The sequence below is a fragment of the Patagioenas fasciata genome, chromosome W (genome assembly GCF_037038585.1).
Source record: "Patagioenas fasciata isolate bPatFas1 chromosome W, bPatFas1.hap1, whole genome shotgun sequence".
Taxonomy (NCBI): domain Eukaryota; kingdom Metazoa; phylum Chordata; class Aves; order Columbiformes; family Columbidae; genus Patagioenas; species Patagioenas fasciata.
In genome coordinates, this window is record NC_092559.1 from 37,773,224 (window position 1) to 37,798,991 (window position 25,768).

Below are 25,768 nucleotides of genomic sequence, written 5' to 3' on the forward strand. Positions count from 1 at the left end.
GCTGAGAAAGCAACACAGTGCCACAACAAGGATGGATGACAATACTCCAGGAAAAAAAAAGACAGAGCAGGGGGAATAAAGCCCCCCTTTCTCCACTTAGCAGCGGGCAACCAGGTTTTTCCATTTTTTTTTTCTTCTTTCTCTTCTTGCTGCAGTTCAGATATAGCCAAGGCCACGCAGCTGGCGTAACTGCTGGTACGAAGTGGGAGGCTCTGGCAAACTCCTCGGTTACAATGAGCTGAGTTTTATATACCATTCCAATTAGCTCAACAGTTGTTACATTCCTCAGCCCCATTTACCTTCCACAATTTACAGATGTCAAATACAGTATATTAAACATCAATCCATTATTCCATTTTCCTAGATCCAAATCAGTTCACATTCCAGCAACTTTTAAATACAACTTCATAAAATACCAAGTTCACATCCCTCATAGCATTTAGGTGTTTGTTTGTTTCTTTTTTTTTTTTTTTTCAGTGCAAAGCAGAGTTTAACATTTTAAATTATTTTCTGGTCTCAAAATTACTAGATGACAATATAAGCAATTACTCTAATGCGCAAGGATGCATCCTAAGGGGGAGCAATTTGGAATTTCAGCAGTGACATTTTAGCAGTGGAACGGGTTCCCATTTTGTAATTATCTCCCCAAACAAAATTTGTTTGGTACCAAATACAAATATGCAAATTAAAATACTGAGCTCAGATATGAAAACCAAATACCAAGTTCAAATATGCAGGTGGATCACAGTTACACTAATTTAAGACAATCTCTCAATTTTTGCATTGCACCTTTGAACTGCTTACTGCTCAGCCAGGTGGAGGCACCACTGGGTCTCCCTGACAAAACAGGTCAGTGCGCGCTGGAGCCCCATCGGCACCTGCACCCCCGCTGCCGCAGCAAGCTGGATCGGGCAAGGCTTTTATTAGTGTCTCATCTGGTGCGCTACAACTGTTATCCCAAAATCAGGATTCTTTACTTGGTGTGCATACAAAAGAGCCAAATCCAGCACATTGAGATGAGACAGAGCCTATCACAGAGTTGCGCAAGTCTGGATACCGAAATAAAGCTAGCGTGCTAGAAAGAGAAATAACAGCTACTACACTCAAAATTTTACCATCACATTCACGCAGTAATGAACTAAATGACTCACGATCTTCTGTATTATCACAAAACGCACTTTTTGAGTCCATGGATTCTCATGATTTAACAGACTGTGAACTTATAGTACAATATAACAAAGACCTACTAAAATTGCAACATGCTTAAACAGATACCCACAAAGAAAACAGGTTAATAAGGAAAGCATCTTGCAGACTTTAACAAGTTTTCTGACCTGTGTGTTATCAGTTAAGTCTCTCTCAGCTTGTTCAAGTTCAAATCGCCCTGCCTGTAAAACTGTCTGAAAAGATTTAATGATTTATTGTCAGAGTGCTTTCCTATGTTTTAAAACACCTCCCAATACTGATTTCTTAGGAACACAACTGAAAACGATCATTCCTGATCCCATCTTGCAAGTAAAAACCTTGAGAAGAGGAGTGAGGGGGGAAGCAGAGGGCTGCTTGCAGCATGAGTGGGAAAAGCGGGGAGAAGGTTTTGTGGCGCACTTAAAAACAACTAGTAAAACAATTAACTCATATTCCTGACAAGCTGCTTGATTTTCAGAGAGGCAATACACAGGAGCACATAATATGTACTGTAAAACTCGCAAATAACATGCTGATAGCAAACATTAGCATTCTCTACTGCTAATTTCAACACCAGTGCTTCCTTAACTTCTAAGTTTTCAACCTGCTTATTGATGGTCTCTTGAAGATGGTCAATAAATTGCATGTAATTCTCATTGGGACCCTGATTAATAGTTGGAAATGATTTGGCTGCTTTGTTGGTTTCAGGCATCTTTATCATAGCTTAATAAGCAAGGTCTGCTGACTGCCTCAGGATTTCAGAAACTAATCACACCTGTAATTGCGGTGCGCCAATTAGTGTCTCTTCCAAGAGCTGGGGGATACCCGCCGCTTTCAACGGATCCCCATCTTTCTGACCTAAATGATCTATAGCTGTTACATTGCATAGGTCTAATTTTGCTTGAGTCTTTCATGGTTTTTATCTGATCACAGGGCAACATGTACACATACTCCTTTTCCTGTTAACTTTTGAAGAAAATGCTGCAAACCCCCATTCTCATCCAAGTCATCAGATAATGTGGACTAGAATGGTGCTGGAGAAACATTAGTAACAGGGGCGTTCAGAACAGTGCACATTCTCGCCAATAGTTTCTAGCATCATAATTATTAGTATAACCTGAGTCCCCAGGTGCATCCCCTTTCCCGTCGTGAACAGCATCATCACATTGCCGACTACTGGATTCACTCACTGTTAGCTGATCTAATCCTTCACGCAGTTCTTTTGCCCAGTTCTTATCCGGCGACTCCTTCTGCTCTCTCATGGAAGCTGGAGGGTTAAAAGCTGGTAAAGGCGGATACAAATTGGTAAAAGGACTGATAGTACACTTGTTTATGAGTTTAGCATTCTCAGCTTTCACAGGTTCTTTAGGCAAGTTGTGTGACTCCAATCCTTGCTATTCTCATCAGAGTTGGGTAATAGTGTAGCAGGACACCCGCTCGGCATTTTTCCTCCCCCTGCCCCGGACTGCTGAACCCTCGGGGGTGCTGAAGGCACAGCAGGGGCTGGAGTAGGGAAGGTATCAAAGACACAAACTGGGTAAACTTCACAGCGATTTTCAGGATTCTTATCAGGCTGGAACGCTACAAAAATTCCAGCAGCAACAGAGCATTCAGGCTTAAGATCTTTTAAGGTGGTAATTATAAGCTTCCATGTAGTTACTAATGATTTAGCTTCTTTATCTCCATTGCTGACCATATCCCATAATTTCTGCCCTATATCGTCCCAAAGTTCAAGTTTAAAAGCCTTCTTGGTTTCTGCCAGGTAGCCGTTAGTTCTACACCAAACTAACAGTCTACGTATGTTACTTTCTTCATATTTAAGTTCTCTCACAGAGAAAATATCAGGAGGAGCTTCACTCTTCCCTCCTCCTGCCCCAGCTGCTCACCTTTTCCGGTGATTTCTTCGACAAAATTGTCTGCGGAACGTCCATACGCCTCCACCCGGTTCTCAGTCCAGCTGATCCGCCTCCAGCTGGGCCACTCCAGGCTTTTCCCCAATCGTACTGATACGCCGTTCAGAGTATCATGTCAGGGTCACCATTGGTTGGAGTGATAACGGACTCAGCATTCCGATTCAATGTGAATCACGCAAAGCCATTTGTTACAGAAACAAGCCTCCTTATATATGCAACTATTCTCTGATCGCGCGTCCACGCTCCAAGCATCTATGTTCACGAGCTGTCCACGCACCGAAGTCTCACTGCTGATAGGTCCATTGATTTACGTCATGTTGAGGCCTTGTTATTGTAGAACTGATTCTCTCCCACAGCAGGTCCTGTTTTCAGCTTTCCAAGTTGACCTTGAAATTCCTTTAGGCCTGGCTAGTTCAGTAATCAATCTCCGTCTAACAGAAACCCCTCCACAGTTGCAGATTCTTATACTGTAGCTACAGGCTGTTTCCAGTCTGCCAGGGTTTCACATGCTTTCTTCCATCAGAATGCTGCTGCCTTAAAAAAGATGTTTGGTCTCACTCTCGAGCAAGTGAGAGACATAGTGCGCTCTTGCCCGGAATGTCAAGGCGTGATTACAAGCTCGCCCTCCCTTGGAGTTATCCCTCACGGACTCTCAGCTAATGACATTTGGCAGTCTGATGTTACACGTTTCATCCTTTGGCCGTTTGAAATATGTATATGTTTCAGGTATGCTTTGTGCATCTGCGCATACAAGTGAGTAAAGCAGAGATGTTCAGTGTCACTGGACCCACTATTTTGCTATGCTGGGAGTGCCACAACAGATTAAAACTGACAACGGTCCTGGATACACTGCTAGATCCACGCAATATTTTTTACAGCAATGGGGTATTTCGCATGTCACAGGTATTTCACATTCTCCCACTGGACAGACTGTCATTGAACGAGTACATTCCACACTGAAACAGATGTTATTAAAACCAAAAAGGGGGAATATGATGCCTCAGGAACAATTAGACAATGCAATATATGCTTTAAATTTTTTGATTTGTACAGTGCCTCCCTCCTCTATCACAGCAGTGGAAAAACATTTCCGTGTTCCAGATTCACTGTCTCAGAGACCAAAGGTTTTATACCGGGATCCCCTGCACAACAGTCAGTGGCAAGGGCCTGTAGAACTAATCACCTGGGGGAGGGGGTATGCTTGTGTTCTTCTTCCAACAGGACCAAAGTGGTTTCCTGCGAACTATGTTAAACCTTTCTATGAGTTGGACAAACATGATGCAGGACTCAGTACCAAAGATGCAGCATCTGTCCCTGCAGCAGAGGGCAACAAAGAAACAGAAGAGACCAAAGGAAGAGTCACTAGCATATCAGAATGATACAGATTTACATTATTTGGACTAGGGACTAACTGGTGAAAAAAATGTCAATGCATTTGTTTTCCTTATTAGTATGGCTAACCAACTTTCTCCAATATTTGTTAATAACTGTAATTGCTGTAATTTGTATTATTCTGTTCTATTGTAGGTTGATTTGTAATGATAATGTATAACAGGAAAATGACACATAAATGACACATTAGGTATGATGATCCACAGTGGGCATTCGAACTCACCAACAGAATGCCCCCTTTTGACTTTGGAGACAAGGGGTGACTGCACCACCACTCCAGAGTAGTTTGTCAGATGACTGTGGTCACAGGCTGGATTGTGAGGCAGTACACATTCCCCTGAAATCTGGAGCTTTCAATGAGGAGATTGATGGCTCTTTAGTACCTTCTGTGCCCCACTGTGCCTGTCCCCACATATATACACCTAGAATGGTACCAAGGTGTTGTCAATCAGATTCACCTCTACCAACTGGTGGGTCAGGAGGGGTGGGACCTTCAGTCAGTTGACAGGGTCCTTAACAAAGGAGGTGCCCAGACTAGCTGAGAAGCTTCTGGATTATGTTGTAATGCCCACAGCCACATCTGGCCAAACAATGAAACGCCGAAGACCCCCTTTGAGTGGTCTTCTCAGAGCTGCTGGTCTGTAAACTGGAGTGCTTTCCTTAGACAGGAACACCATCTAAGGAAACTTCCTGGGATTAATGACACCTCACTTCTTTATTTGAGTGAGTGACTATTTCTTGTGAGTACCCTGAAGTAAAAGGCTTCTAGTTTTGTTTCTTGTGAGTGACTACATGCACGTTGTGGATCCTCATTATTCTTATGATATTGTATTTAAATAATCTCCTTAGCTGATATCTGAATGTGTATTTTCTGTTATCGGAGTGCTAAATATGTCTAATACCATTTGTCCTGGTATTGTTAAAAAACAAGTTTCTCTTTTAGTGAATTTTGCCTGGCAGCTAAAGCCTTCATATTAGCTGCATTTTCCTGGAGAACCAGATACATGTTTTGGTAAACCTAGCAATGGAATGCAAACTTATTGATAAGCACGGATGAACATCTCGTGAGAGGGGCAACGAGAAACCGGTGACCAAGAAACTGACCAACTATGTATAACATTCCATTCACGTGAATACGTCATATAAAGTGGGAGATCAGGAGGATCTTGTCCCTCTTTTCCTTTTCCCTTCTGCTTATGACCGACATTAGGAGAGGACCTTGCTAGTTGTCCCTGCGAACTGAGGCCTAGTGAGAGACTGAATCCAGCTCCGGTTGGCTGCAGAGTCCAATCCAGGACTTCGGATGCTGGCTCTGCAGTTGCTGAGACTTTCAAGATTGCTTTTGTATATTTTGTATTATTTTCTCTATTCTTATTAGTAGCGTTAGTAAAACCTTTTTAATTTTTCCAACTCTCTTCTCTCTGTCCTTCTTTCCCTCCCGATCACCTGTCCTTACTGGGAAGGGGGGAGAGGGAGGGGCAAAATGGGGAAGTGGGGGGGAGAGGAGGCTAAAAATACATCTGCCAGGGTTTTATTGTCACCCCGCAATCTAACCCTCAACACCACTGAAATTGGATTATGGTGTTTATGAGTGATATGAAGTAAAATAACAGTCTTAGCTAATGTGCAAGGCCTGATTTAGGATTTAGCCAGTACCCTGCAAAATAATTACACAGTTTGTAAGAATTAGGACTGTAAGACAAAATGGCTAACATTATCTAATAGCATAAAGTGATTAGATCCTAAAACTTCATTTTCAGCTCTCAATCTGCATATATGGGTTTCTGTGGGAACTGGATATGCTTGTGTGATGTTTTTTCTTGTAGTCCTTCAAATAATCTGGAGAATGATACAGAATGCAAAGAAGAACAAAGCCGGGTCCTTACTGTGCTCATTGAGAACCTGATGTTTAAAACAAAAAAGGGGGAAATGTTGGAAAGTAAAATGTGAGAAAGCAAGATGTGTGGTTCCAGCCACCTGTATGATAAAGGAAGAGCAACACTAACATGACCATCTGGATGGTCAAAGGCATAATACTAACATAATAATATATAAAGGGCCTTGGACAGATTATTTTGAAGTGAGTTTCTCATAATTATAAAAAGTTATAGCCCAGACTTGCAAGAATGGTATCTCAGGCCGGATAACCGCCCCCAAGTGTATGTGATGTGTGAATGTCCTTGGGCCTGGTCTGTGAATGAGTGGGAACATAACTGAAACAAAGATAACATGAGTGTGGTGTGTTTTTAATAACAATTACTGGAAAAACATGTAACATCTTAGTCCAGGCCCCTATCTGTAAATCCTATTAATTGTCAGTGGCTAATAAAGAGAGGGTCTCAGCCTGGCTCAGCTCTCTGCTTGACCCGGCTCTGCGCTCCTTCCTGAACAAGATCTCTGACTGTACATGCATCTCTGTCTGCATCCCAGTATGCGTTGTCCCTAATCGCCTCAGCAGGGAGAAGAGCTCTTGAGACCCTTCCTGTGCTGTGTTTATGTAGCCAGTGTCATGATCTTGCTGGAAGGCATAGTGTCCTGTTTTTTTTAAAAACAAGACAAGTTTCTCTTTTAGTGAATTTTCCTTTCAGCTAAAGTCTTCTTAGTAACTGAACTTTTCTAAAGTAGGATACATGTTTTGGTAGACATAGCAATGGAATGCAAGGTCACTAATAAGGATGCACGTCCCGTAAGTGAGAGGGGCAAGAAGGAGGGAACTGAACAGGTGACTAAAACTGACCAATTAAATATTCCATCCCATTCACGTGATACTTTATATAAAAGTGGGAGATCACAAGGATCTCGTCCCTTTTTTCGCTCTTTGATTATGGCCGGCATTTGGGAAGGACCCTGCGAGTTGTCCCTGTGAACTGAGGCCTAGTGACAGACTGAATCCAGTTCCAGTTTGCTGCAGAGACCAGCCCAGGACTTCCGGGTGCCTGCTGCTGCTGCCGGAGCAGTTCTTTGCCAGGATTTTCAAGATCAGTTTTGTATATTTTGTATTATTTTATCTGTTTTATTAAGCAGCATTAGTAAAACACTTTTAATTTTTTCCAACTCTCTCTCTCTCTGTCCTTCTTTGCCTTCCAGTCGCCTGTATTTAGTGGGGAGGGAGGGCTAAGGGGGCTGGGGGGAAGAAGAGGGGGTTAACAAAGCATCTGCCACAGTTTATTTTCCCCCTGCAATCAAACCGTGACACATAGTCAGCTATGGACTGCTAAATATAATCTAGACCTCCATGGCTGCATCCTGTGGTGTATTCCGCTCACTGTGTTCAGAGTTTCCAAATCATGGGCCGGCTTACATAGCACCTGATCTGCTAGCAACAAATGGGATGGACCTGTCTCAAAAGGGAAAAAGATCCTGGAGCAGGAGTTAGCAGGAACTATTGAGAGGGCTTCAAACTAGCTTTGAAGGGGGAGGAAACCAGGTGTGGCAGAGACACATCCAAGGGTGACAGGCTGGCATCTGAGGGTAGTGCTAACGGGGCCCTTTGGTCTGGAATCAATGGCTCAGCTGAAGTGCATCTATACAAATGCACGCAGCATGGGCAACAAGCAGGAGGAACTGGAAGCCCTTGTGAGGCAGAAAAACTGTGAAACATGGTGCGATGACTCTCATAACTGGAGCACTGCAGTGGATGGCTATAAACTCTTCAGAAGGGATAGGCAAGGAAGGAGAAGAGATGGGGTAGCCATGTGTGTTAGGAAAGGTTTTGACTGTGTGGAATTTGAAGAGGGTAATTATAGGGTTGAGTGTCTATGGGTGAGAATCAAGGGGAAGGGCAACAAGGCGGACATCCTGGTTGGGGTCTGTTACAGACCACCCAACCAGGATGAAGAGGCAGATGAAATATTTTGCAGGCAGCTGGGAGAAGTCTCCTGATCACTAGCCCTTGTTCTTATGGGGGACTTCAACCTACCAGATGTCTGCTGGAAATACAACGCAGCAGAGAGGAAGCAGTCTAGGAGGTTCCTTCAGTGCATGGAAGACAACTTCCTGACACAGCTGGTTAGTGAGCCTACCAGGGATGGAACCCCAATGGATCTGTTTTTTGTTAACAGAAAAGGACTCATGGGAAATGTGTCAGTTGGAGATTGCCTTGGGTATAGTGATCATGAAATGATTGAGTTCACTATCCTTGGAGAAGTTAAGAGGGTGGTCAGCAGAACTGCCACTTTGGACTTCTGAAGGGCAGACTTTGACCTCTTCAGAAGGCTGGTTGGCAGAGTCCCTTGGGAGGCAGTCCTGAAGGACAAAGGAGTCCAGGAAGGCTGGTCTCTCTTCAAGAAGGTAATCTTAGAGGTTCAGGAGCAGACCATCCCCATGTGCCGGAAGGCAAGCCAGCAAGGAAGAAGGCCGGCCTGGCTGAATAGAGAGCTGTGTCTGGAACATAGGAATAAAAAGAGAATTTATAACCTTTGGAAGGAGGGGCAGGCCACTCAAGAGGAATACAAGAATTCTGTGAGGTTGTGCAGGGAGAAAAATAGGAGGGCCAAAGATGAACTAGAGCTGAACCTGGCTACTGCTGTGAAAGGCAATAAGAAATGTTTCTATAAATATATTAGCAACAAGAGGAGGGTTAAGGAGAATCTCCATCCCCTGATGGATGCAGAGGGAAATATAGTGACAGAAGATGAGGGAAAGGCTAAGGTATTAAATGCCTTCTTTGCCTCAGTCTTTAATAGTCAGAACAGTTGTGCTCCAGGTACCCAGCCCCCTGAGACAGAAGAAAGGGATGGGGAGCAGAATGAAGCCCCATTAATCCAAGGGGAAATGGTTAGAAACCTGCTACACCACTTGGACATGCACAAGTCTATTGGGCCAGATGGGATCCATCCAAAGGGTCTGAGGGAGCTGGTGGAGGTGATCACTAAACCACTTTCCATTTTCGGTCAGCAATCTTAGCTAACTGGGGAAGTCCTGGTTGACTGGAAGTTGGCAAACGTGACACCCATCTACAAGAAGGGCCGGAAGGACGATCTGGGGAACTACAGACCTGTCAGTCTTACCTCAGTGCTGGGTGAGGTCATGGAGCAGATGATACTGAGTGATATCACATGGCACATTCAAGAGAACCGTATTATCAGGTCCAGTCAACATGGGTTTATGAAAGGCAGGTCCTGTTTGACCAACCTGATCTCCTTCTATGACAAGGTGACCCAACTAGTAGATGAGGGAAAGGCTGTGAATGTTGTGTACTCAGACTTCTGTAAGGCCTTTGACACTGTATCCCACAGCATTCTCCTGGAGAAGTTGGCAGCTCGTGGCCTGGATGGGTATATTCTGCAATGAATAAAGAACTGGCTGGAGGGCCAGGCCCAAAGAGTTGTGGTCAATGGAGCCAAATCCAGTTGGCAGCCGGTCATGAGTGGTGTCTCCCAGGGCTCAGTACTGGGGCCAGTTCTGTTTAATCTCTTTATCAATGATCTGGATGAAGGTATTGAGTAAGTTTGCAGATGACACCAAATTGGGTGGGAGTGTTGATCTGCTGGAGGGTAGGATGGCCATACAGAGGGTTCTGGACCAGCTGGATCGTTGGACTGAGGCCAACTGTATGAAGTTTAACAAGACCAAATGCCGGGTCCTGCACTTGGGTCATAACAAGCCCAGGCAACACTACAGGCTCAGAGAAGAGTGGCTGGAAAGCTACCTGGCAGAGAGTGATCTGGGCGTGTTGAATGACAGTCAGCTGAATATGACCCAGCAGTGTGCCCAGGTGGCCAAAAAGGCCAACAGCATCCTGGCTTTTATCAGGAATAGTGTGGCCAGCAGGACTAGAGAAGTGATTGTCCCCTGTACTCGGCACTTGTGAGACCGCACCTTGAATACTGTGTTCAGTTTTGGGCCCCTCATCATAAGAAGGTCATTGAAGTACTAGAGAGAGTGAAGAGGAGGGCAACGAAGCTGGTGAGGGGCCTGGAGCACAAGTCTTATGAGGAGCAGTTGAGGGGACTGGGGCTGTTCAGCCATGAGAAAAGTAGGCTGAGGTAAGACCTTATCACTCTGTACAACTACCTGAAAGGAGGTTGTAGCATGGAGGGTGTTGGCCTCTTCTCCCAAGTAGTAAGTGATAGAACAAAAGGAAATGGCCTCAAGTTGTGCCAGGGGAGGTTTAGATTGGACATTAGGAAAAAAGTCTTCATGGAAAGGATTGTCAGGCATCGGAAAAGTCTGCCCAGGGAAGTGGTGGAATCACCATCTCTGGAGGTGTTTAAAACGCATTTAGATGAGGTTCTTAGGGACATGGTTTAGTGCTAAAGTTAGGTTATGGTTGGACTTGATAATCCTGAGGGTCTTTTCCAACTGAAATGAGTCTATGATTCTATGTTTTAAGCTTTAGCTTGATAAAATAAACCAAATTTACACCTGCAACCTGAGAAATGCTACATTTTTTTCCAGGCTCCGGGGTGTGGTAGAATTCCCAGGGCAGGTTTAGATGTCGTCAGTTGGCTACACAGCATCCCTTCCTTAAATGTCAAGGCCTTAGCTGACAGTGTTTGTATAGGCTGTGAAGTTTGTGGAGAGAACTTATCCTCAGCAAATGTTTAGCCAGAGCCTCTCTGAAAAACAACAGGAAAGTGGGGAACAAATATAAGATTCAGTGATTGCCCTGATTTGTCAAACTCTCCAAAGATCCATGGCAATAACTGAGGCCAAAACATCTTTAGTCAGCCCCCAAGGTTTTTGTAAGCTCTGCCTGCCCTCATCCCAGACCTCACAATTCCTAAATAGAACCGGCAGAGTGTTTGGGGAAAAGCTGTGATTTTCTCTGAGAAATCAACCATTGTGTGGGAGCCCTAAAAATGGTGCCATGGTATGTACACACTATGGTTTTGTTTGTTCAAGCATTCTTGCTCATAGAAATAGTAAAAACTAAGTCCTCATTGTACATGTACATAGGATGAATATTCTGAGTTTCAGTCTGTTCTGTTCTCTTTCCCATTAATAACTAGGGTAATCTTCTTTCAAACTCAAAATGTCATGACTCTAAAGCTAGGAAGACATTACATGCTTAAGAAGATGTATTCAACTTTTGGTGTATATACTTTATACATAAAGTAAAATATTTAAAAGCTAATTTTTACTTGTTCGGTCTAACAGAATTAGAAAGCAGGTAGGGTTTTTTTGTTGCTGTTGGCTTTTTGTTGTTTTGTTTGTTTGTTTTTTTCAAAGTATTGCTTTACTTTTTTTTTTCTCCCTAAGATCTTAATAGCAAAAATGACGTCCTTTGTGGCCTACTTCCCATTTTCAAATTAAACTATATGACACAGGGATTTCGTTTTCTTTATTCTATTATTCTTATTTTTGGTTGATTATATCTGTGTCCTACCATATTCAAAACTGAGTTATATATTTCCATGGGGAGACAGAGCAGGAAGGAAATTACTTGTTGTAACCATCATTCTCACTATGATATAAACACTTCTGTGAGAGGATGGTTATCTAAAAATAATTGAATTCTCCATTTACCTTATCTCCACTGGAAACTTGTTCCTGTCAAGAGGGATGCTTGGTCTCCAGATCTTGTGTATCTTTGCCCAGGCTTTATGCATGGCATGAGATAACAGTAAGTACTAACTCAGTAGATTCTAGATCAAAATCTAGTACTATGCTGTGATCATTAGCATAGTTTGCTGAAAATATTACCTGAAGCATATATTTTTCAGCTTTTAGTCTTTGTTGTATTTGCCTGCTTGGCAGTTTCATATTAGGACAGTTAGTTCTAAAAATAAGTATTTTAAAGTATAGTTTTGGGAGCTGAAGTTGACAAATAGATATTAGATTCACTTACTGCCAAAATTTCAGTACTATTTATATTGGTAACTGCCAGTTTAAAAGAAAAACTCCACTTAACAGGGATGTAGGAAACTCTCAACTTATCCAAATACTGCATGTTTACAATTCAAACATTTCATTTTTATGTTTCAGATTGAAAGTAACGATCAATACTTTAAAAAGGATATACTTAAAGTCAGATTCCTAAACACCTACAAAGGATGCTTAAAGGCCACTTAGAAATCTGAAACCAGGTTAATTTTGTGTAGGGAGCTAATTTGAGGCAACTAGATGTGAAACTATTAGAAATTGTTGCTCATTTGGCCAATATGAATTGTGGAAAAGATTAAGGGCAAGTGCTAGATGGCTTCCTAGCCAAGGAGATCATTCTAGATTCTGGAAATACACACAGGCTGTCAAATGCATTAAGGAAACAAGTTTTTTCTCCCAGGCAAAAATGAACAAGAGCTTCAAAATGAGATTAATAACAAGAATTTTAAAAGTATTCTGAAATAATATAAGATTTTTATATATAAACGCAATTTTCTATAGTTAATTTCATAATTCAGCAGAACAAATTTGCACCTTCTCAATGTCTTACTCTCTTTTCTAAGCAACTCTTTCTAAATATTGGTTTTTTATGTTCCAAATTGTCTTTGCATGTGACATTTCATTTTTTTATCCTGCTTATGGCAACAATGTAATAAAGTTCAAGTGCTTAAGCAAACGTCTTCATTTATTAAGTGTAGAGAGATTATACTGCTCCAATGATAGCTTTTCTCTGTTGTAACTAATGAGTATGATAGGGGATGCACTGATTCCCAGACCTCAGAGATACGGTAAAAATATTCAGATTGAAAAATATAGTCATACACATTAATAGAAAAGCTGCCTGTATGAATCGCTGTCTCAGCCTAGGCTTTGCCAACACAAACAATTTAAGAAGTATATCAAAGTTAAGGACATGTATTGAAAGTGTGATCCACTCTTCATATGAGATCAAAATGTGGTAGTGGACACTTTCCATGTTGGGCTGCTTATAATTATGCACAATTTCACCCATTCAGACCAAAGTTTTCTATGATGAGAATTTAGATGAGGTTATGATCACCCATATGTTTTATTTTGGTTTGGGTTTTTTTTCTGTTGTTATTGTTGTGGCTATTTTATTATGCCCCTCCCTCCCCTTTTTTTTTTAATTTGTGGAATTTTCAACCAAAACAATTCAGCCATTTCCAAGAATAACATCAGAGTAAATACACTGTTCATTCACTATAAAATTCTCAGAGCCATTCAATACAAATATCTTGTGTTTTTATGCTTTAGAACCAGAACCAAAATTTGATGGAAGGATCACCTTGCTGTCAGGGATGTGATTTTACCATCTCTATGAGAATCTAGCCAAGTTTGATGATAGACCTCTCTTAGTTCATACAGACCATTAGAAACATCTTTGTGTATGACAGATAAATCATCATTTGTCTGCTATTCACCCATGTATAAGAGAGTCACAAAGCCTGAGAGAGGCTTTTACTGACATTGCTTTTTAAAATTCCAAAAATTGTTGCAGGTTGTCTTTCCTGTTCTTTCATTGCCTTTGCTGCTGAATCTGCATAGCAAGGGGCATGAAGAGCCAAACTGGAGTGAAGCGAGAAGAGCAGGAGCACAGGAAGAATGGAGATGAGACACCAGAAACAGGAAGGAGAAGAGTAGAAAGTGGGTCAGAGCAAAAACATGGAAGTAAGTGTGGCAGGTGCAATGAATATGTGCAGAAACTATTGGAAAGAAGGAAAAACAGGATGTCAGGCAAGAAGAGAAGTACTAGGTCAAAAATGCTACAGGCCATAGGAGACAAGGACAGGGGAATTGAGACTCCATTGGGCGTAAACTGCACTGGCACCTGCAGGCAAGCCCAAAATCTCCCACTCTCTGTTAATAATTCTGTCAAATAATTGGTGTGAAACCTTACAATTGGGTTGAGACCAAACAGCTGTAGCAAATCCTTTGTGTAAGGAGTACATTTCTTCCCTGCTAGTGGTTCATTCACATAAAAGGTAACATGCTTGTGGTAGGTTGGCCCTGGCTGGCAGCTAGCTTCCCCCTTCCTTCCTCACAGCAGGACAGGAAAGAAAACAGAAAGAATAGGAAAAAGCTTGTGGGTCAAGATGCAGGCAAGGAGATCACTTTGCCAATTGCTGTCATGGGCAAAATAGACCCCACTTTGGGTAATTTAATTTATTGCCAATTAATATAAATAGTTAATTACTGATTTGGGTATTGGGAAACAAAAAGAGTAATGAAGCAAACATTAAAACACTAGGGGAAAACACATTTCTTCCTCCTCTGACCTCTGTGTTCCTTCTGCTGTTTCTCACTCTATTTTTCCTCCTCCTTTGCCTATATAGCATTTTCTACCCTTTCTTAAGTACCTTTTCCCAGAGGCACCACCAGCACGGCTGGTGGGCTCAGTTGTGTCTTGTGGTGTGGAGCCGGCTGGAATCAGCTGGTTTTGGCACAGAGCAGCTGCAGCCTCCTCTCACTGACACCACCCCTGCAGCCCTCTGCTACCAACCCTGTGCCACCCACACTCAGTACCCTACTGGTTTTAGTTACCATATGAATTCAAGTGAGTGAAGACTGTATTGTGGAGCGTGACAATGGGCAAAGTAGCTCAACAAGAAGCCATTGAGATGGAGGTTGAAAAGGGAGAAAGCAAGGTTTTCATGGCAGGTGCAGGTTGTGTTGGTTTTCTACAATGCAACCTGTACAGAAGAGCAGTATGGTTGCATAGTTAAGCATCCCAAATTTAGGAAATATCTAAGTTGAGATTTCCCTGGTAACCTTAGCTTGCCTCTGTCAGTATGCGTGTGCTTTACTGTGATCTTTAAGGATGTATTCAACATAGAATCATAGAATCACTTTGTTTGGAAGAGACTTTTAAGAACATTGAGTCCAACCATAACCTAACTCTAGCACTGAACCATGTCCCTAAGAACCTCATATATACATCTTTTAAACACCTCCAGGAATGGTGACTCAACCACTTCCCTGGGCAGCCTGTTCCACTGCTTCACAACCCTTCCCTTTTTGGCAGTCCCAAAAATCTTACATATCCGGTCTTTTCAAAAAGACTCAGCCCCATTCAATGCACTGCAAGACAATAATCCAGGAATTAATTGGATTTGGGTGGGGAATGAGACAATCACATAGGTGTCTTGGAACTGTAACAGAAGCTGGAAAATGTTTACTGAATGATAAGTGGACTGCGAAAAAGTGTGCTAGACAGAAAGCAAGCAGTCACTAAAGCTGTCTAATTAAAACTCTTAGAGCTGGGCAAGAACTGCAACCATGCAGAAGGAAAAGAACAGAAATTCCCATGCAACAATTAAAATGTAAATATGGAGCTTTCTGCTCCTTGACTGCTTTGTGTTACTTAAACTATAAAAATCTATACTTTGCTTTATTACTATGCTTTAATACCATGAAGGTATTTAAAAACAATTCAAATACAACTTTAAAAAGATACCTCGAAACAAAGTAATTGCAAAATTAAAAACTGAATCAGAATACCCTGGAGAAATGTCAGGATAGTCTTTTTTTTTTTTTCTTTCCCAAAGACAAAGTTTAATTTCAATCAATACTGTTAAAAAGGAATTTAATTGGAAAAATCCACTGGAAAATTTTAAATAAGCCTTCCCAAGCACTTTGAAAAATTTGCCTGTTGCATCTTCATCAAAACTCACCAAATCAGTGTGTCTCTAGAAGTTGAAACTCCTGTTCTTCCCGAATAAACTCTATTTCCCTCACAGAACTGTTGCAGTAAGCAATTAATTCATTTACAAAACACTCTTGTATTACTGCAATGAATGTCACAGAAAACAGAAGGCAAAAATTAATAATTCTATGTTCATTATAAAGACTGGGTTTTATGAGGTATGTCAGGCCTGAGGTCACCCATGAGGCAACTGAATATAAAGAAATATAAAAAAGATATCCACTCAAAGAGGACTTCACATGTAACCTATAACATGAGTCTGTTTTTTAATACTATCATAATGCATATGATTGCATACAGTTACTCAGGAAATCATTATTCCAACCTATTCAAAATTAATTACTTTATTTAGTGATTTTAAAGTCCTTCTAACATTGTAGGTATACAACACAATATATTCTGAAGTAAGCTTATGAGATGCTAAAGTGAGTAATCTGTTTTAACCATCCCTTTAAAACAAAAATAAGCAGTTATTTCCAATAATGCAATCAACAACTGAACAAAAAGAGATTAAATAGCTTCTTAAATAGGAATTTAAAAGGTTCTTTCAACAGCCACACTTTCCCCTTTCAAAAAGAATGTTTTCCAGTTTTCAAAGCACCTTCAGGATGGACAAGGGATCAGACCCAGCCAGCATGGGTTTAGGAGGGGCAGGTCCTGTCTGACCAACCTGATCTCCTTTTATGATCAGGTGACCCCCTGGTGGATGAGGGGAAAGCTGTAGACATGGTCTATCTAGACTTCAACAAAGCCTTTGACACTGTCTCCCATAATATACTCCTGCAAAAGCTGGTAGCCCATGGCTTGGACAAGTGTACTCTCTGCTGGGTTAAGAACTGGCTGGAGGGCTGGGCCCAGAGAGTGCTGGTGAATGGGGCTGCATCTAGCTGGTGGCCAGTCACTAGTGGTGTCCCCCAGGGGTCAGTGTTGGGTCCAGTCCTGTTTAACAGCTTTATTGATGATTTAGATGAAGGGATTGAGACCATCATCAGCAAAGTTGGGAGGGAGTGTCGACCTGCTGGAAGGCAGGAGGGCTCTGCAGAGGGATCTGGATAGACTGGAAAAATGGACCGATTCCAATGGGATGAAATTCAACGAGGCCAAGTGCCAGGTCCTGCACTTTGGCCACAACAACCCCCTGCAGCGCTACAAGCTGGGCACAGAGTGGCTGGAGAGCAGTCAGGCAGAAAGGGACCTGGGGGTACTAATTGACAGGAAGCTCAACATGAACCAACAGTGTGCCCAGGTGGCCAAGAAGGCCAATGGTATCCTGTCCTGTATCAAAAAGAGCATGGTCAGCAGGACAAGGGAAGTGATCCTTCCCCTGTACTCTGCATTGGTGAGGCCACACCTGGAGTATTGTGTTCAGTTCTGGGCCCCTCAGGAAATGTCTTCCCCTCAGGAAAGAGATTGAAGTGCTGGAGCAGGTCCAGAGAAGAGTAACAAGACTGGTGAAGGGACTTGAACACAAGACCTATGGGGAGAGGCTGAGGGAGCTGGGGTTGTTTAGTCTGGAGAAGAGGAGGCTTAGAGGTGACCTCATCAGTCTCTATAACTACCTGAAGGGAAGTTATAGCCAGGTGGGGATTGGTCTCTTCTCCCAGGCAGTTAGCAATAGGACAAGGGGGCATGGGTTTAAACTCTGCCAGGGGAAATTTAGGCTGGATATTAGAAAGAAATTCTTTATGGAGAGAGTGATCAAGCATTGGAATGGACTGCCCAGGGAGGTGGTGGACTCACCGTCCCTGGAGGTTTTTAAGCTGAGATTGGACATGGCACTTAGTGCCATGATCTAGTAAATGGACTGAAGTTGGACCAAGGGTTGGACTTGATGATCTCTGAGGTCTTTTCCAACCCAGTCGATTCTGTGATTCTGTGATTTTAATGTGTTACATTTTTTTTCTACCATTGCAGTGCTTTTAATGTGATAATTAGAACTGTTAGCAAGTATAGGGGAACTTTATAAGGGTATTAAATCATTCTAACACAGTTTTGGGTTCTGATGGATTTAGTAAAGACTTCTAAAATGAAATTCCAAACAAATAAAATTACTAAATTCTTGATCCAGTGGAAAAAAAAAATTGCAATGACATAAAAGCTAAAGAAGTCTTGGAAAGGATAATATGTATGTATCTCTAAAATCTGTGCCATGGTAATTTGTTGAATGAAAAATTTACCCAAGGCATATAAGGTATTTCATCTGTTACGGTAAGATTTAGGAAATAACAATAATAAGTTGTCTTACCCCTGCAGCATTTTATTCTGACTCCAGGAGGGTCAAAGTCATAATTATTTTCCACAAGGAAATTATCCTGCTATTAAGCCACCATTATCTTTATATGTAGCTGTCACGGTGCATTCGGTGATGGACTCATGATGGTTCGTTTACCTTGATCTTGAAATGCAAAATTATGGCAACCAAAATGCCGAGGGGTTATAATTCAATCAAACAGTGTTACTTAATTATTTTGCCCATAAAGCGGCATGCGATAGCGAGAGAGTAAGAAAAAGGGAAAGGAAAAAAAAAGAAAAAAGGGAAAGAAAAATAAGAAGATGGGAATGAGGATTTGTTTACCACCAGATGAGTTCCAAAGGTGTCCCTCTGGTCTCCGGTCCTGTAGAGTTTTGCCGGTCCTCTGTTGTGGTTCAGGATCCTCTGGTGGGAAGATCTTAACAATGTCCATTTGGGAGTCATCTCTTCTGCTTCTTCACCCCCCGTCGCTCCCATCGTTCAAGGCCAGACTCCGCCTTTGTTTTGCAACCCAGGCTTAAACTGCACAGGCTTGAAAAGTCCTCGCTTCTCTTGCCAGGACCCATCTGTGCTTGCATGGCCTCAAGTTCAGGGGTCTCTTTCTGGTCCATTGAGTGACCTCAGGACCCTTGGTGAGGTTCTGGGCATGCTCTTCTTCATTGGCCTTTGTTTGAGGGAGGAGGTGGCGGACAGGTGTGACTGAGGCTGCAGGTGAGAATCCATCTTCTGGATGGCAGCTATTGTCCCTGGGTCAGAGAGACCCACATAACAATCCCTTTTAGGAAGCAGGGGCTAGCTTGGCTGAGGCAGCAGGCGAAGTCCATACAGCAGCCATTGTTAGCAGTAGCCCTCCGGGTCGGAGAGACCTGTGCAACACAGTTCTTCTCCTCAGGGCTCTCTCCAAGTCATTGTCCATGCGTTCTTTCTGTCAGGGCCTCAGTTCTCTCAGTTCCTGATGACTATGTTTCAAGTAAATACTGCTCCATCTTCAGACCAACTCTTACAGTAGCCCAGATAATGCAAACTCACAGAATCACAGAATGGTTGCAGTTGGAAGGGACCTCTGGAGATCATCTAGTTCAACCCACTTTCTAAAGCAGGTACACCTAGAGCAGATTGCACAGGAATGTGTCTAGGCAGGTCTTGAATGTCTCCAGAGGAGACTCCACAACCTCTCTGGGCAACCTGTTCCAGTGCTCTGTCACCCTCAAAGGAAAAAAGGTTCTCCTCATATTCAGATGGAACCTTCTATGCGTCAGCCTGTGCCCATTGCCCCTCATCCTATTGTTGGGCACCACTGAAAGTAGTCTGGTCCCATCCTCTTGACATCCACCCTTCAGATATTTAGAAATATTGATGAGATTGCCTCTCAGCCTTCTCTTCTCCAGGCTGAACAGACCCAGCTCTCTCAGTCTCTCCTCATAAGAAAAGTGCTCTAGGCCTCATATCATCTCCATAGTCCATCGCTGGACTCCCTCCAGTAATTCCTTATCCTTCTTAAACTGGGAAGCCCAGATCTGGACGTAGTACTCCAGATGCATCCTCACCAGGGCAGAGTAGAGGAGGATAACCCTCGACCTGCTGGTCACGCTCTTCTTAATGCACCCCAGGTACCATTGACCTTCTTGGCCATAAGGGCACATTGTTGACTCATGGTCAACCTGTTGTCGACCAGAACTCCCAAGTCCTTTTCTGCAGTGTTGCTTTACAGCAAGTCCGTCCCCAACCTTTACTGGTGCCGGGGGATATTCCTCCCCAGGTGCGAGACCCTACACTTGCCCTTGTTAAACTTCATTAGGTTCTTCTCTGCCCAGTCCTCCAGCCTGTCCAGGCCTCGCTGAATGGTAGCACAGCCTTCTGGTGTGTCAGCCCTTCCACCCAGTGTGGTATCACCAGCAAACTTGCTGAGGGTGCACTCAGTCTCTTCATCCAGGTCACTGATGAACAGGTTGAACAAGACTGGACCTAACACTGACCCCTGGGGAACCCCACTAACTGCAGGTTTCCAACCAGACTTTGCACCATTGATCACAACCTTCTGAGCCCTGCCCATACAGCCAGTTCATGATCCATCTCACCGTGCATTCATCCAGCCCACACTTCTTGAGCTCACCTATGAGGAGGTTGTGAGAGATGGTCTCAAAAGCCTTGCTGAAGTCAAAGTAGACGATATTCACTGCTCTTCCCTCATCTACCCAGCCAGTCATACCATCACAGAAGCTATCAGATTTGTCAAACATTATTTCCCTTTGGTGAACCCGTGCCGATTACTCCTGATAACCTTCTTTTCCTCCACATGCTTAGAGATGACATCCAGAATGAGCTGTTCCATCACCTTTTCAGCGATGGAGGTGAGGGTGACTAGCCTGTAGTTTCCTGGGTCATCCTTCTTGCCTTTTTTGAAGACTGGAGTGACACTGGCTTTCTTCCAGTCCTCCAGCACCTCTCCTGTTCTCCAAGACCTTTCAAAGATGATGGAGAGTGGCTTTGCAGTAACATTTGCCAACTCTCTCAGCACTTGTGGGTGCATCCCATCGGGGCTCATGGATTTGTGGATGTCCAGTTTCTGTAAATGATCTCTAACCTGTTCTTTCTCAACCAAGGGAAAGTCTTTCTTTTGCATGACTTCGAATCATAGAATGAGAGAATCGTTTCGGTTGGAAGAGACCCTCATGATCATTGAGTCCAACCATAACCTAACGTAACTCTAGCACTAAACCATGTCCCTAAGAACCTCGTCGAAACACCTTTTAAACACCTCCAGGGATGATGACTCTACCACTTCCCTGGGCAGCCTGTTCCAATGCCTGACAACCCTTTCCGTGAAGAATTTTTTCCTAATATCCAATCTAAACCTCCCCTGGCACAACTTGAGGCCATTTCTTCTTGTCCTATCACTTGCTACTTGGGAGAAGAGGCCAACACCCTCCATGCTACAACTTCCTTTCAGGTAGTTGTAGTCAGTGATAAGGTCTCCCCTCAGCCTACTTTTCTCATGGCTAAACAGCCCCAGTCCCCTCAACTGCTCCTCATAAGACTTGTGCTCCAAGCCCCTCACCAGCTTTGTCACCCTCCTCTGCACTCACTCTAGTATTTCAATGTTCTTCTTATGATGAGGGGTCCAAAACTGAACATAGTATTCAAGGTGCAGCTGTATGGGAATGTAGTGGAAGATTTGGTGAGGAGGTTGTTTAAATGTAAATCCGCTCAAGTGACTTGCAACTGTCTGTACAAAAAGCACATACATCACACTAATTGTTTTACTGACCTTGTGTGCTTGATGAGTAGAACCTCTGTGTTAGATAACATAGGCCTGTGAGAAACTCTAGGCACCTTATCACTAAGTCTGAGATTTCTGCTTTGTTGTGAGAAAGAGTGCAAGGCTGTGCCTGCTTGAAACCTTGAAATACAGGCGAGCTCAGTAGGCCCAGTGATCTTCCAGCAGGGCTGAACTTACCAGTGCCTGCATCCTCGCTTGTGTCATCTCTGCCTGGGAGCTTAGGTGCGACTTTGGAGATTCCCCAGTAGAGAGGTAACTAAAATAAAATTTGTTCTTTGCAATGTATTTGTGGCTTCTGGCTCTTCTTGCAACGTACCTGTGTATGTGTACACAGTGGCCTCACTAGCGCCGAGTACAGTGGCACAATCACTTCTCTAGTCCTGTTGGCCACACTATTCCTGATACAAACCAGGATGCTTGTCATGGTTGAGACGGACAAACGACATAGACCAAGTTCTTCCAAGATGAAAGTAGTAGATGCCATTTATTGCCACAAGTGCATTTTTATACAGTTTTACCAATTCATGTGTGTCTTCACTATTGGTTACAAGGTACAGCAGTAACATCTCATTGGCTAATTTTACTCTTCTACTTCCTTCTCTCTCACGGGTACATCCTTAACTTCTCCGGATACTCCTTTACTCCCATCATTCTCACGGGTAGGCCTTCGTATCTTCAAGGCTAATTTCTGTTCCTATGCCCTCCGTCAGGGAATCCACAGACCCACCGTAGTCCCCCACAGATGCTGTTGGCCTTTTTGGCCACCTGGGCACACTGCTGGGTCATATTCAGCTGGCTGTCATTCAACACGCCCAGATCACTCTCTGCCAGGGAGCTTTCCAGCCACTCTTTCCTAAGTCAGTAGCGCTGCCTGGGCTTGTTATGATCCAAGTACAGGACCCGGCACGTGGCCTTATTATACCTCATACAATTGGCCTCAGCCCAACGATACAGCTGGTCCAGATTCCTCTGTATGGCCTTTCTACCCTCCAGCAGATCAACACTCCCACCCAATTTGGTGTCATCTGCAAACTTACTAAGGGTGCACTCAATCCCTTCATCCAGATCATTGATAAAGAGATTAAACAGAACTGGCCCAAATACTGAGCCCTGGGGAACACCACTCATGACCGGCTGCCAACTGGATTTGACTCCATTCACCACAACTCTTTGGGCCTAGCCCTCCAGCCAGTATACATGTATGTCATAAATATTTATAAAGTTTACAAACTGTTTATTTCTCACTTGGTCCTGTACACATCTCAGTGGTGCAAAGCAGAGGGAAAGAGAATCAGTAATTTCTGATATCCTAGAAAAAAAGACTGGGAAAAAACCTGGAGGTTAAGTGCTATTTTGTACTTATGGAAGTTAAATCTCTTCAGATCATTTTTGGTACAGACTTGCAGAGACAGAGTGCCTGAAGACAGGCTATGTTTCAGATTGGGTCTCTCATGTCTGCCATATTCAAGTTTAAAATAGTATATTTTGTCATTTTTTCTATGCTAGGAAGCCAAATGTGTCAGAAATGTTATATACACATTTGTATTAGAAATTTAATATATTATTCTTTGAAATCATCAGCTTTTGCATTTGTACTGAGAAAGTAACTGCGGATATAACACAAGAGTCAAGAAAAGGAAAAGAGTCAGAATATGGAAGTAGAAAGTAAAAAGAAAAACAGAAAGAATCTTCTGAAATTCCCACATATATTGACTATTTCTTTGTTGTTGCCTTTTTTTTTTTTTTAACCACGAGGTCACCACTCCATCTAGAGCAGAGGTGTCAAGCTCATTTTCATCGCAGGCCACATCAGCCTTGCCATTACCTTCAAAGGGCCGAATGTAATTTTAGGACTGGGTAAATGTAGGAGTAGTTACATTTATCCAGTCCTAAAATTGCATTTTGCCCTTTGAAGGCAACCACGAGGCTGATGTGCCCCCCTCCAGTGAAAATGAGTTTGAAACTCCTGGTCTAGACTATTCATGGCCCATGGGAAAGCAACACAGCTATGAACCCCCTTCTTTTCAAAGACTCAGGTGTCTCAGGTATCAACTTTTTTCTAACTGTTCAAATACATGTCAAGGCATTTACTTCCTGACAATATGTATTTTTAATCTATCATTCATTGTGGCTAACTGAACTCAGGCAAATTTACAGTGAAACACAGAGTTAACTTTAGGTATGTCCCGGAAATGAACGAGATACCTCTATACCCATGTTTGCTTGTGTCATGGAAGGGCTGAGAACCAAAACCAAGGTATAAAAGCCAAACATCACAGAATCAGGCTTAAGCCATGCAGCTTCTCATTTCAGTAGGCTGCTTTGCAAGAATACGAGCAATTTCTGCTAGCACTTCAGAACCTCAAAGCACTCTAAAGGCTGATCTCTGCCAGCTGGGAGTAAACTGAATCAAGCAGTAACAGTGCATAACACTTTAAATCATAGCCTAACCCTCAAGCAACCCTCAGCTAAAGACTGGGAGTTGCAGTGGTATCAAAGCAGCATTTTTAACACTACTAACTTTAACACTACTAATGACTAAGTGAAAACAAAGAGTGAAGGCTCACAGTTGTCATGTTGTTTCATACAGAAAATTGCATAGCAACATCTCAGTTTTAAAGCATGATCGTAGCATAGGAACCTTATCATCTGGTATTTATGGCAAACACCTCCTCAAGTAAAAGGCAGGGTTTTTTATCCAACCTAGCTAAAATCAACAGCGGTGAATCCAGATAAATAAGTTTACCTATTTTTCAGCAATGCTTGTTTTGTTTAAAAGTATGATTTCTCTAGGGCATGCAGATCAGCAAAAATTCCTCTGCAAAACAGCATTCCTAACCAGTGGCAACACCTTTCCTCTACTCTGCATGAAGCAAGTGCAGAGGAAGAAAAAAAAATTGACTGCTTTCAGCATGTTGCCATTCATATTTTGAAAAACATACAGTGCTAAATTGTTTCCCTTCCAAATCTGTCCTACAGTTGCATCCACAGAAACCCAGAATTATCACTCAAATCTTGCCAGTTTCTGTTCTCTTTCAGTAATAAGAGTTTTCCAGGCAAGGGCTTCTGAATCAAACTTATTTACATCCAAACACAAATAGGACTCTCTGCTCAAGGTTATTTTAGAAATGACCCATTTTTCTACTGAGATTCATAGAATTTTATGTTATTTTTCTTCAATATGGGCAGATATAACTAATAAAACTGTTTTGACAAACACTTTGAGTTTGCAGATTTTTGTGATATATGAACGTGACTGACTTGATAACAGAGAGGCATTATGACCACCTCAGTACTTAGTACAGTGGTGAGATTTTATTTTCGTATCTCTACATCTGTGTCTGCAGGAAGAATCTGAGGACTTTTTCTTGTTACTTTGGTTTTAAACCATTTAGAAATAAGTGCTGTGCGTAAAAGAGACTGGATAAAGGGCAGAGGAGTAGGCTGCTTTCTGAATAAATCATTGTCCAAAAATCTTTGTTTTAAGCTGAAAAAAGTATACTTGTTAACATAATTTCATGGCTGAACTTCAATAATCTCTGTGACAAAAAGAATTGAAGGACCATGTGAAGATTAAGAAGTGAAGGTTACTAATTTGATTCACAACAGGCTCAGCAGAAACATGGTATTTGGTGTACCTACTTCAGGGAAGTAAACTCATGACGAGCATTTAAACTGTCAAAAATGTGAAATGACAATCAAAATCCTAAGTTACTCAGTCTTTTCAAAAACAGGAATGCAAAGAATTTACAGAAACCACTTTTCAGAAACCACAGTTACTAGAATACTTATTAACTTGTGGGGCATAACTAATTGTTTGTAGTTAACTCCAGAGAACCATGACAAATGTGGAACTTTTTGTTTTCGTTCATAATTTGACACTTAGACCAACACATAACTAGAGCAAGCTGGTTCAATGCCATCACTAAAACCTGCTGAATTTTACTCTGTGTGAGACTTTGTAGAACAGCAGAGGTGGGTAAGCACTTTCCTAGTCTAGCTATCTGAGATAGAGATCTATGTGGCCCTGTCTTTCACATATACTATTGAATCACACAGCACTAGAAATTCCAGCACAGTATAGAGTTTTTAGTAGAAATGAAACACTATGATATATAGTTCCTAGATGGCCTATTTGGATTCTTAAATAAAGTGTGATCAATAATTATTCAACTTTTTTGCTTTATGCATGGCAC